We start from the raw sequence: 13,304 nt of genomic DNA, 5'->3' as shown, positions 1-13,304 counted from the left end.
TCATGTATTACTGTGTTTGTAAGTAGATTCAGTTCATTAATGCATCGTGTTTGCAGTACAGTCAGTGTACTTACGTTGGAGTCAAGGAGATCAATGCTGTCCAGGCTCTTGCTCCTGTGTATGCGGCCCTTGATGCGGCGGAGTGATGGCTTGCCCTGTGCGGTGCTCGCTGAGGACGCTGCTGTGACAGAGCCAGCGGTTGGGCTGGGGTGTATCCTGAGGTCAGCATGGAGGGAGCAGGAGGAGGACAAAGAGAAACCACAGCAGTACATCAGGGCAAGTAAGTGCACACCCAGCATGGCTGTATCACAGCAGGACAAAGTGCCACAGGCAAGATGGAAGAAGAGGAGGGGAAAAAAACACTGCGCTCACGTTTGCGCTATTCAAAATGCCACAGTGCCCCGCTGGATAAAATGGCATTTAAAGAAATCTATAATTGGATTTAATGTCACAGAGGCCCTGTAGGGGAGCTGGTTGGAGTTCAGGGAAGCACTGCAGCTTCAGCCACTGACGGCCTCCGCTGCTCTTTGGGCCGCACCAGTCAGAGTTTAGCTGGTTCAGGGGGAGATGTGCACGAGAGGCACAGTTGACCCGTCATCAATTTCCCCCCGGTAATGTTTTCCTTCACCAATGGCATGTTTAATAAGTAACACTGATGGAGCCCTGCTGACCACATTAAAACCCCACGCTTCTGATTCCCTTTGTGCTTCACACGCTTGCGGCTTAATTGCTTTGTAATGTGTTGTGTTTGGTTAAAAATTAATCGACCCTGTGGGGATGAATAAATCTGAGATGAATTGAGAGTTTATCAATCCATCTTGAGCAGGGGTAGATTTCTAGGCCAGCCACATCTGTCGCCCATGTTCAAAGTGCATGTACAGGACATCACTTTTTATCAAGGCATTCTTTAATAAGGGTCTATGAACTGCATCTGATGTAACTTGATGTTTAAATGATGATGAAAAAAATAATTACTGATGTTTTGTGGATCAGTCATAAGGCCTTCTTTAGAAGACACAGATACAAGAGAACCGTTGTCTATTTATTTATTCTGAGGTTTTTCTTGCCATTTTTGTTTAGTATCGATTGTAGGACCAGTGCTGTTGTTTTTTTTATTGCTCTTTTATTTTAGCGTTTCTAATGTTTTGTTACATGTGATCATGTTCTCTCTCTCAAACAGCTGCATTTTTCTTAGACTGCAAACCAAACCTACCCACAGCTACAAATAAACTTACCTAAGCCTGATAGGTTGTGAACAATATCGCTTATTGGTGTTTAGCTTTTCTTCTCATATTCATATTAGCTTAAAACGTTGGTATTCTATATATGCATGTGGAAGTCATGTGACATAGGAATAAAAAGGTGTCAAAAAACAAATGATGGGCTATGGCTACTGCAGTTTTTTTCAGATGGAAGAAATTGCACAAGAGCATCATATGACCTGCTGTGGAGGATGAACCAGCCTCAGGGATTTTTCACAACCAGAAAATTCTTATTAATGTCTAATAAAATTGTTAGTATTGTTATAAACTAACAATAGATACAATTTCTAATCCTTTAATAGAGAATGCCCTTCATTAAAATAGCATGTATATAGCTAATTAAAGATTTAACAATCAATTGATTAAAAAACTGTTTGAGGAGCTATAAAAAGTAATATGCATTTTTCTTTTGCAAATAGATTTATCGTCTCTTTTTAGTGACAATACTAAACCTTAATTGGTTCCAGTTATTCTGTGTTTTATATCAATGTAAATTAAATATCTGTCACTGTAGGCTGCACAAAACAAACTGTACCCTCGTAATTCTTACTAGTTTCTGAAATTTAAAAGATCTAAAGAAAAAGGTGAATAGGCTATCAAGAAAATAATCATGAAGATAAAGATACTGAAAGGGCAGCAACATTAGTGCCCCAGAATGAACTTAGTATAGAATATGTTTTTGCAATTATTGCACTGTGTTCATACAATGTATTGTAGCTCATGTTTTTGCTATTATTCCTTCCTCTTCTCTTCACCTCTTCTCTTCTCTTCTCCTCTTCCCTTCCTCTATATCACCCCAGTCTTTTCTCTAGGTGTCAGGACAGTCACTCTTAATGAGGATTTACATAACGCAATATTCAATGAGGAAAAATCCTGTCTACACGGTGCAGCTCCGAGACAGTAGATATCTATTAGCATGCTCAGCAGCAGGTCCTGAGGAGCTCCTGAGGTTTGGAGACCCAGCAGGGGAAATTATGAGAGAGAGAGAGATGAACAAAGATGGGAGGAAAGAGAACGTCACCTTCCTCTTTCTATCTGCATTCATTCAATAGTCGCTTGAAGTTGATTAAAGAGCTTACTGGCTGCAAATGCAAGGTAAAAGCATCCTGCACTACATGCAGTCAATTACAGGCGACCTCAGATCGTTCCCATAAACAATACAGCAAACATGACTAATGAGAAAAGCTGCTTGGACTGTATCACGGGCCGGGTGCAGTGGCTCTCATTCAGAGGCTCATTTCTTGGATGTTGATTCTGAAATGGATTTAAGCCAAAACACTTGAGGCCACAAAGGCAGAATGTAGCACGATGCCAGCTTTTCTCTGCCCACTCAGAGATAATGTGCAGCGAATGCTTTCACGTTGCTTTTGTGATGAATTCTTCTTCACTATGAAATGTATAAAATATGCAGGTATAATGTGTTTCACTTGAGGTTCGAAAAAATGTATAATAAAACTGTGACATAGAATGTCATAACCGCTTTATGTGGTTAAGGACACATTTTGTACTTTTTATGACACGTGCTACATTTTGAAGGACTAGTTTGACATTTTGGGAGTTGAGATTTTCAATCTTCTTGCCAAGAGTTAAGCTGATATGACAAGATTAATACCACGCTAATGTTTGCATGCTAATTATGATGCTACAGCCAGCAGCTGGTTAGCTTATCTTAGCATTAAATCCCTATCCACACTAATGCAGATATTTTAAAGAACAAACTTATTTTTTTTATTTGATCCTCTTGTACACAAACGGCGTTTAAAACAGATTTTAAATCACTAAAATTGAGATTTTTTTCAAATGCCTTCCAAAGTGCAGATTTTCAAAAGACGGTGCTTTTGTGACATGGTGACATCACAGCTAACTTTGTGCATTGCCTCTGTTGCTTTGTGTACATCAAAGCACATTGAGGTTTTGTGCCACAAAGGATAAGGTGAATAAAAAAGTTGCCACGGTGAACGGCTTCAGGCTTTACCGTTGTTGTTGTTATTGTTACTACCGCCAAAGGAGAATGAGCTTCTGAGTGTGCTCACAAAGTTCTTCCCTGGTATTTGACAGATCGTTTCTGTACACTTAGCCCAGGCATGGTTGTTTGACATTATTTTTGTGTTCTATCTGAATGGAGATAGTTTAAACAATGAGGGAGTCAAATCAAATATCTGTAGTAGTGGAGACAAGCCCTCAGATGGAAACTATGGCAAACAGCAACCTTATCTCTGTGCAAATATACACTGCAGTCTTTCAAGGGATTATATGCAATTTTATTTCTTGAATGAATTTTCAGGAGCCTCATGGCTCCTCCCACGAGAGAAAATACTGTAGTCCAGCACATAACCCCATGTTAAACGGCAGCTGGCCATTTTTTTATACTGTAAGTAAATGACAAGTGTGAATGAATGAACTTTAGAGGAGTTGGTGAGGAGATTGTGTTACGATTGGACAGAGCCGGGTTATCTGCTTCACCGTGGTTCCAGTCTTGATGTTACTCTCATGTAGGGAGGAGAATAAGTGTACTTTCCAAAATGTCAAATTTCCCCAAACATAATATCACAGAAAGGGCAGGATGTTTCTTTTTCTTCTTCGTTGAAGTCAGATGGTTGTTTCTTTGCAAGCAGGTCAGATTCCTGCTGTTTGGATGGTTCCTGGTGCAAATGTGTCGGCTCTGCCCTGATCTGATGATCTGATGATCACATTTTATAGTCTCTCTGAACACTGCACCGTCCACAAAATAATTTGACTATGTAGTTCACAGATAAGGTCATGAAGGAGCCTGATGCCATTAAAAAGAAAGAGCGACGAATGCACACATTTATCAGTTGCAAGACTTTATGCTGCTGTTCCTCTCTTCCCTCGCTCGGCCTGCAGGAGCCATCAAGTACGATTAGTTTGAGCAATAACGGCTACTGCTTCATCAGCAGGTCAATAGGCAATGTTACACTCCATTCCTCCCATCCTGGCCAGTGCTAATATAACACTTAACACAGAGAGCGATCCTGACCAGGGTCTGAGACACAATAAAAGTCACAAAGTAAGAGAAACACAATCATACTCAACAACGGGTGCAAGTCTAAATGAGCTAAAACCGCGATATCTGCCTGCTTTTGTTTCAGTTAAAAGGCGCAAGTTAAAAATAACAGGAAACATTACATAAACACAATAGACTTGTTGTATTATCCCTGCAGGCTTGCAACAGCGTGTAAAGTTCATTAAGTCAGGTTAATGCCAATCTTTGGCTGTGTTCAGGGGGGAGTGGGTTTTTAAGACTGCAGGCAAGTGGAACATCTGTTTGCAAAGACTAATCCCAATTTAGAGAGCTGCTGCTGCCGCTGCTGCTGCTGCTGCTATTCAGTCTTTATCAAAGGCGAGCGGAGCTGGATCTCCTCTAATTTTGGGAGAATATGATGCACATGGCTCATGGAGTCTCTGCTCACTTGTGAATGTGTTCAGGCAGAGCGGTGTGTAATCTCACCGCCACACGCTGTGAGATCAGCAGGACGGGAAGCAGCTCTGTTTATTTGACCAGAAATGGGACAGAATTAATGCTGCAATTATGTAAAAAGCAACCTTAAAAAACAGGATTCATGAATTATACAATGAGCCGTTTCTTTATATAAACGCAATGGAGCCATTTTTCTGTTTATGCTGGTGTGTCTGTCAGTGATGTCACATCCTGTCATACATCTGTAGGATACATGATAATGAACGAAAACAATGTAATTCATATAGTGCCTTTCCAAATCATGAATGGGGGAGGGTATATGGTTATTTTTCGTTATTACTTGGTTGATGTGTATTTTTCAATAATTGTTCGATCTTTGAAGGTAAACATCAGGACATTTGACAATCACATGTTCCATTAGATTACCCATATTTATCACAATATACAATCAGTATATATGAAACAGAAAACCAGCAAATCTGTATAGAGGATGTTAATACAGATAACTCAAATATAACTGCCATAGATTCAGTTTCAGCTCCAGTGGTGTGTATCTGGAGTATTTTCATGGACAGTGCTAATGAGTATAGCTGTATTGATTTGAAAGGTCACTTTAATCAAATTATCAATATCATTTGTGGAACAAGCTTAAACCAATAGAGAGGCGGTCTCGAAAATCCCGATAGAGTGCAGCAACTGCTGAGGGCAGTTTGAGCCACAGGGAAGGAAGCTTCATCACATTACCAGTAATACTAGTTACTCCTACTATAACTAAATCTAATTCTGAAACAATTATAGTTTCTAACACATCTACTAATGATGGATGAGGATGACAAAGAGATTTAACATTTCATGTGAACATTAACTCCAGCTTATGTATTTTATGTATTTTGAACTATCACCATTTTAGACATTTATCAGTTTGATTGGATCTTAAAAAGAGTGAAGCTGTTTCTGTCTCTGTACATGAAAACAGCTTCACGCCTTTGTGTTTTCTTTATTTCTTTAACTCTTTATTAGAGGCTTTTTTCCGAATGATTGTATGTTCTGAGTTTTAATCATAAAGAACCAAGCCAGTGCCTCCATATGATGGAATTAATGAATTAGGGACATGGCAAACACATGGATAAAGTGCAGTCTGCAATCGCCTCGGCATGATCAAATCATGTAAAGTGTTTCATACGTTTGGGTCTAATATAATCTAAAGTGTAATATTAAGTGTCTGCTCATGTGCTGAGGTGCTGAAGTGTTCAAAAGAGCCAAATGTCGTCCACAAAAGTACATGTGAACATTGTGTTTTGGTGATTAATAACACAATTAGCACACATTTGTATATGTAAAAAAAAAGCAACACGAGATGGAGTGTAACATCCAAAATCCCTATTATGGTTCTATAAATGTGATAAAAGTTCAGAAACAAAAACACTAATTGTAACATGATCAGTGTTAGTAATGGCTTGGCTCAGTATTGTCTTTACATCTGAGGCAACTGCTCTTCAGTCAAGCTGTAAAAAAAATACTCTAACAAGGTCAGAGTTTGCTCCAGGAGTTACATAACTAGTTTAGCCGTTTGTATCAGTGCACATAGATGAAACTAGGAGCCCTTTCCACAAATCTACTTAAATGTGGAGATATTAGGGTTAGGAGTACAGCATCAGAGGAATCAAGAAACATGAAAGGAGTCTTCTGTCCTCAGTGAAATCCCTCATCTCCTCCCAGGAGGGGAATTAGGCCAATAAGAAGATGACTAAGGAACTGATTAGCCAAAGAGACCGATAGATAAAAAGCTGCATGTGATGTGCGTTTGACCCCCGCTGAGGTTACAGCGGCACTTTGACTTTAGTGACATCATTGTGTATAAAGGGGAGATAGGCATACTTTCGTATATGAATAAATTCAAGATACAGTAGTAAATGATGTGCACACTGTAAAATACAAATACCCTCATACTAATACAATGTATTTGCATTATTTGCATTTGTCTCAGCTTGGATTGTAATCTTCACATGTTCCACCATCCAGGTTGTGGTTGTGTGGGCGTCTCTAAACCTTCTTTTGATCACGATAATCTTCCTCGCGACAATGTAATGCTTGGAGATTTTCAGCTTCAGTGTTTTGTCCTTGATTGCGAGACAGAAACGGTTTAGGAGCTGATTTAGTTTGGCTTTAGAAGGTGGTGATAATAGACAAGCCGCACGCACACTGTTGACCCAGTGTAGCTGCATTATGTGACTAAATGATCCACGCCACACGATGGATTTCTGTGTGCAACACTTGCTATCAGAGTGCCATTGAGCCCATTGACTCCTAATTAACAATCTTTGCTTTCAAACAAGATGGTTATCCGGCTGTAATTAGGGGAAACTACATCTCACACACTCATACACACACGTAGCAGCCCCGGCAGCAAGCTGCTCACAGCAACGGAAAAAGGAATGAGAGGAGGAAGACTGTCTTAAAGTAAACAAAAGAAGAAGGCCGCAGGAGGAGAGACACAGAGAGGGTGAGTGAGGGAGTTAGAGGAGGTCCCCTGAAAAATACTGGAGCATACACAGAGAAATGAGGACACTGAACAGGTGGATGGACACAAAGACACATGCTGGGAGCTGCGTATGGGTGGAAATCGTTTAATGTGGACATGACCATGAGAGACATGTGTGAGGCCAGGACAATACAAACAGGAGAGGACCATGTTTCATGCTTCTGTTTTTTTTTTTTTTGTGCATTTTATTAATGAGTTACAACACAGCAGTGGGAGGCAGAGGAGGGATGATGATGGTTTACCACATGGTTAGCTCGATGATGACATTCCCAGTGACAACACACGGCAGTGCAGTGGAGGCCAGATGGTTCATTAAAGCACATGGAGTTGAAGGAGAAGAAACACTGATGAGGCAGGCTATGACATCATTCAACTTTACAAAGTGGTGGAAGAGGAAGGACACGCGCGCACACGCAAGCACGGGGGCACGCACGCCAACTCTGTAGTTGCCCGTGCACCTATGGGTCTGTGATGGAGGCGACATGGTGCAGACTGGCTGCAGTGGCTGAATATTATGTCATTGTGGAGAGTGAGCGGCGGCACCGTGGCTCCGTGACCCGCTCATCATGTCCCGAGCTGCGGGAGGCGACAGCTCGGATCATCGGTCCCCCCCCCTCCCCTTTTTTTTTTCTTCCTTTTCTCCCAACCCGCATCCCCACCATCAGCATCATCAGCAGCATCCGCACCGAGATTCATATACTCACCACATACGCTTCCTGGGCGGAAGACAATGTTCTTTGTTGGAGGCGGTCACCCCCAGAGCCAGCTGCATAACAGTAATGTATTTCTGGTAATTCACCATGGTACTGTCCGCCGCTACTGAAAATCCGACCCCGAAGAAAAGCGCAGGTGATCATACAGATATCTCTCTCTTTATTCCCTGGCATCCGCCTCCGCTGCGTCTTCCGCGCTCGGCATCACATCGCCATTTCCAGCGCTGAAGGACTGACGGTGAAAACTCTCCCCGAGGAGCTGAGCGAGAGGTGCCGTACGACCCATGTCTGCAATGACACTCAGCCCCACCGTGTTTCAGCGTCCGCACACAGACCCATCCACATCCATCCGATTTCTGACGACTGTTGTCTCTCTCTTCTTTTCTTTTTTTTTTAAGATCTGGACATGATCTCGTTCCTCCTGCCTCCTGCCTCCTCCTCCTCCCTCCTATCGAGGGCTGGAAACACTCTTTAAAAAAAAAAACACTGCAGCGTCCAGGCGTCCGTGTGTGTGAGGTAGGGGAAAGAGTGTGTGTGTGCGTGTTTGTGAGTGTGTACAGTGTATAGTCAGAGGGGAGCAAGTGGGAGGAAGGGGAGGGTGAGGAGGGAGTAGGAGGATGGGGAGGAGGGAAGAGGGGGGGGGGGGGGCTCCGTATAGCAGCTTTTAAGGAAGTCCGAAGTTTCTCTGCAATTACTCGTTTAACGGTCCATGCAAGTATATACTTTTTGGGAATCATGCAGAGACCAACAGGGGCGTATACATCCAGAAATTCTGACGCCCCCTGAAAGCATAAAATTCGGAAAAAACAGAAGGGTTGGTCATTTGAAACTATGTTAAATCCTCCCAAGATAGTCATCAATAAATAAAGTCGTTAGGTTAAAAAAAAGGTGGTATGAGTCGCCCCAGCAGGACTGTAATAACCAATCATTCAATACGGACCAGAGAGCCCTATCTCGCCATGTAAATAAGTGGAAAAAATATCCTGGATCTGCCCCCTGAACCGGATCAGCAGCAAATCTTTATGGGTTCTTCCCTCATCAAGATGTCATCCTTCTAACAAGTTTTGGAGAAATGTGTCCAGTAGGTTTTCTATAATCTTGGTCACAAACAAACAAACCAACCAACAAATTAGACAGGGGTGAAACCATAACCTCCTTGGTTGAAATAAAAAGATACAACTTTTTCTACACTAGATTTGTCACTTTTTTAGCCCCCTTGAAAGCATCAAACTAGAAAAAGCAGGGGTGTGAATGAGAAATTAAAGAAAGGTTTGGTAATTTGTTTCTAAAACACAATCAAATCCTACTTGTTGAATCCTGGTGTCTGTGGTCCTCGCCCCCTGATCCCATAGAAATATAACCAGTATTATTTTCGCCATTTTGGACACACATACAAACCTGGTAGCGAGGTTAGCTGCCTTCTTTTTATAATATCAACTAACTAATTAAAACCGAACCTACCAGAGGAATGAACACTTGAACACACATCAGTGAGATAAGAACTTCCTAAAATGTGAATGACACCTGTGCTTTTTGAACTATGACACGTCGTAGTGTTGTAGCTGTTTCCCCATCCATAGGACTAGGTCGATGAAGGCGTAGCTGTCATAGACATAGTTCGGAAATAAACATGATGATCTTAGCTACAGAGGATTTCTTGTTTGGGAAACCAGCTTGTCCTAGCCTTACCTTTACATGGTTTGCTACTTTGAGCTGCTGCACTTATAGCTCAGCTTCCTACTTAGCTAGCTTGTTAGCTTTGTCACCGGTTCTAAAAGAATCCCGGGATTGGTTGCCCCGACTAGGGCCGAACAATTGGAGCATGTGTTGTTTGGGGCTGGGAGGACACATTTCGCAGCCCTAGTAATGGGACAGCATAGTTACGCGGCTGTCACGCAATCAGCCTTCAAATGTACCCTCCGAAGGACGCGCTCACTGAATTGGAACACAGCTTATATCTGTGTGTAATTGACAAAAAAAATCGGTACAAGGTCCACTTACTGAAGATTAATTTACATCTTATGGCTTTCAGCCGTAAATTGCGAGAACTCGTAATATCAATCTGAGATGTCTCAGGCCTTGTGCTGTTGGAGTAAACCCTTTCTCCCGAGGAGGGGAATAAGATGGGTTTGACCTACTGGACTTTTTCAGGAGGTTTCAGTCACATTTAATGGTCTTCACCAGAGAATTTCTAGTTAGCGGCCAAGGCTGTCAATGCGTCATTTCCAAGGTAAATGAACCCTAAAGATCACACCGCTAAAGAGTCTATTTACTCTGTCATTCTCGGTTTTAAGTGAACGTAAAGTCAAAGCACTTTGAATGTAGCTGAGGAGCTTTTATTGGCCTCTGTAATTACTTTTAACCTTAAACGTCTGACTTAGTTAACACTCTGTTAAACGAGCATTTCAACTCTAATGTCTCTCACCTAGACTGCTCACGTTACAGTAAAACACCTACACCCAGAGACACTAAAGCTTTCTGGCGTTTCTCTTTTGCTGTGCACTGAATACCAATCACGTGTCACATCGAATGGCACATGGTAACAGCACATCGTCGGTGGTTGATTTAAGTTAATGTCATGCGGTCAAATTAGGGAGGTCAGTGTGAGCACTGGTCAAGGACCCTCCTTCGGTTGATCCATCAATCCATCCATCCATCCATCATCCATCCATCCATCCATCATAGCACAAACCAATTTATCCTGTGCAAGGTCAGAGCTGACTGACCTATCTCCGGCGTTATTGGAGTGGGAAGCTGGATAACATCCTGGACAGTTTGGATATCTGTCATCAGGCTGATATGTATAGTTCACACAAACAGCCATCCCCCCTCACCATCACACCTCATCTTCAGTCGTCATGCCTTTTTCGGGACTGGGTAGAAAACTGGTCACCGGGAGGAAACCAAATCCAGCAAACAGTGCAGGAAGGACACTTTATTCAAAAATACATGATTTGGGCCAAGCTTGGAAAAACTGACACTTAACAGTGTTGTATCTGAATGTAACATGGGAACATAGAACTCTGATATTATCCGCATACATAGCACATTTTGCATAATCATTACAATTGAACGTTGCATTGCTGTGTATGCTTTCAAACTGTAAGCTGTAGATTACAGGGAAGGAACAGGGAATTTTTTTCCCCACTATTTAAAATTTAAGGAAATTGAAATACACAGAGAAAGAAAGAAAAGAATATCCCACAGTTTATTTAGGTACATTAGGAACTGTGGATGTTTTAAACTTAAATATGATTAAAATATTGTTTGTGACTATTAGGATTTATGGGTGATGCAAAAATAGCTTATTTGGAGAAATTAAACATTTTTAGTAAGTGTCATCAAGCGACATTAAATACTTAATCCTATTAGCAATTCAACGTTAAAGTGATATTTTGGTGCTTGAAGTTTCTGAGTCGGTTTTGAAGATCAGACTGTGGCTTAGTGTTTGCTGAACTCATGGAGACGCAGCACGCAGCACGGGTGCACTGTGCCCACACGACCTGTCATCAGCAGCAAACAGAGGCCGGCGTGGTTGTTTTTCAGTCAATAGAGTGACACAGTGGTGCCGTTATAAGCTTTGGAGTAAGTCGATTAGTCTAGACTTTGAAGTCTTAGAGGAGAGAGCCGCCTTCTCACCTGAGTAGAGCAGTGCACTTCACACTCTCACTAGACCCAACAGACTTAAAGAGAGATGTCGAACAGCAGAGGACGGTCTGAGGAGGCCAGATAAATGAAAACCGATCTTATCTGTTGTGAGCGATACAAAAGCATAATAGAAAAAGAGCTGATATAAGCATTATATGATAAAGGGATTATCCGGTTTGTTAATTAGGAGGAATTGAACTGACGCACATGCTGGAAATGAACTTGAGGAAACATTGTGTCTGCCAGAAGACATCCACCATACGGCTAAAGAGGCAGAGCATGGCACTGACACTGCCGGTGTCAGGGGAGAGAGTCCCTCTGTGGCCAGTGTTGCGAAAAATGTTTGAACCCATGACACTGGAGTGCTCTATGGCTCCATCCTCCATATGGTATGTATAATGTTAACCTGAGGCACAGTCTGAACCTCATATATCAAGTGAAGGATAAACACATGGAACTGCACATGGAATAGGTACACTATTCTATAAAAATATCTGATTCAAACGGTTATAAAAACAATTACTAAAATGATTGTGAATGTCCCTATCTCGCCTTTTAAATTATCCTCATATAAAGCACAGAGAATGAACACCGGGTCCAAATGGAAAAAAGCCCTTTTTGTGGTTGCTAGTTTGTTACTTCTGGTTGACTGGAAGCAGAAAACCCTTTAGGGCATTGAAGGAACTTAAATTCATCCAGTGCTCATGTGTGCAAAACCTCCTCTATGCAGCACCTGCTGCTGAGAGGGCATCTAACGTCATCTGTGTCCAACAATTACAAATGGCTTCATTTTGAGAGAAAGAAAATACTAAACTTGTGTGTACATTAAATACTGATGTTGACACTTGAAACAAGGCTGGATTTGACACATTTCTGGATTTGAAACTGAATATCTAGCAGGAAAGAAAAGAAATGCACAAATTTTACTTATTTTCGGATAAGCAGCATTTTCAGACTCCCTGTATTTCAACGTGAGTACATATAAGCAAGCAAAATAAAGGTATATAAAAAATAAGAAATTAATAAAAGATTCAGTATTTTTTTACACCAGGTTTGTGTAAGGTGAACATTATATGGCTAATGTCATTTTAGTCTGCTGCCTTGTCTAGTTTTGCTATAATTATATATTATTACTGATTAAATGTGTAAAATCTGAATAAACACATAAAACTATCGGAAATACATAGAGAAAATCTCAGAATTCTTGGCTTTGCTCCTGGCAGTAAAAGGTGATAACAACAGCTACATTTTGAGCCAATATCAATGTCAAAAGGGCTTTTATTTATTTTGTCAGGATTTCTACTAAATTGCACATGAACTAAGATTTGTCAGTAGAATAAAAAGGTTTAGGTATAGCATGAGTACAAATGTCTAAACACCGAGTTTCGGTCGCACACCGGCATTGATGTCAAGAGCCTCCTCTTGAATCCAGCCAACACTCTACTAATACACCACTAACAGAACCATTAGGGCAGAGATGTGCTCCAACAAACCCACCAGCCCTGCACTCTGTCACCTCCCATTGACCAGGACGCCACTCACATAACTCTGCTGATTTATCAGACACCACACATCATCATTATCAGCCATGTAAGACACAGCGGTCATTAGCGGATGGGGGAAACTGCTACGGATATACACACACATTACCCAGGAAACCTCTCTCTCTCTCTTTTATGCACACACATACACACACACAC

Source organism: Pleuronectes platessa, chromosome 7 (assembly GCF_947347685.1).
Source record: "Pleuronectes platessa chromosome 7, fPlePla1.1, whole genome shotgun sequence".
Taxonomy (NCBI): domain Eukaryota; kingdom Metazoa; phylum Chordata; class Actinopteri; order Pleuronectiformes; family Pleuronectidae; genus Pleuronectes; species Pleuronectes platessa.
The sequence above is the reverse complement of the archived record's forward strand: the minus strand, read 5'-3'. Positions refer to the sequence as shown.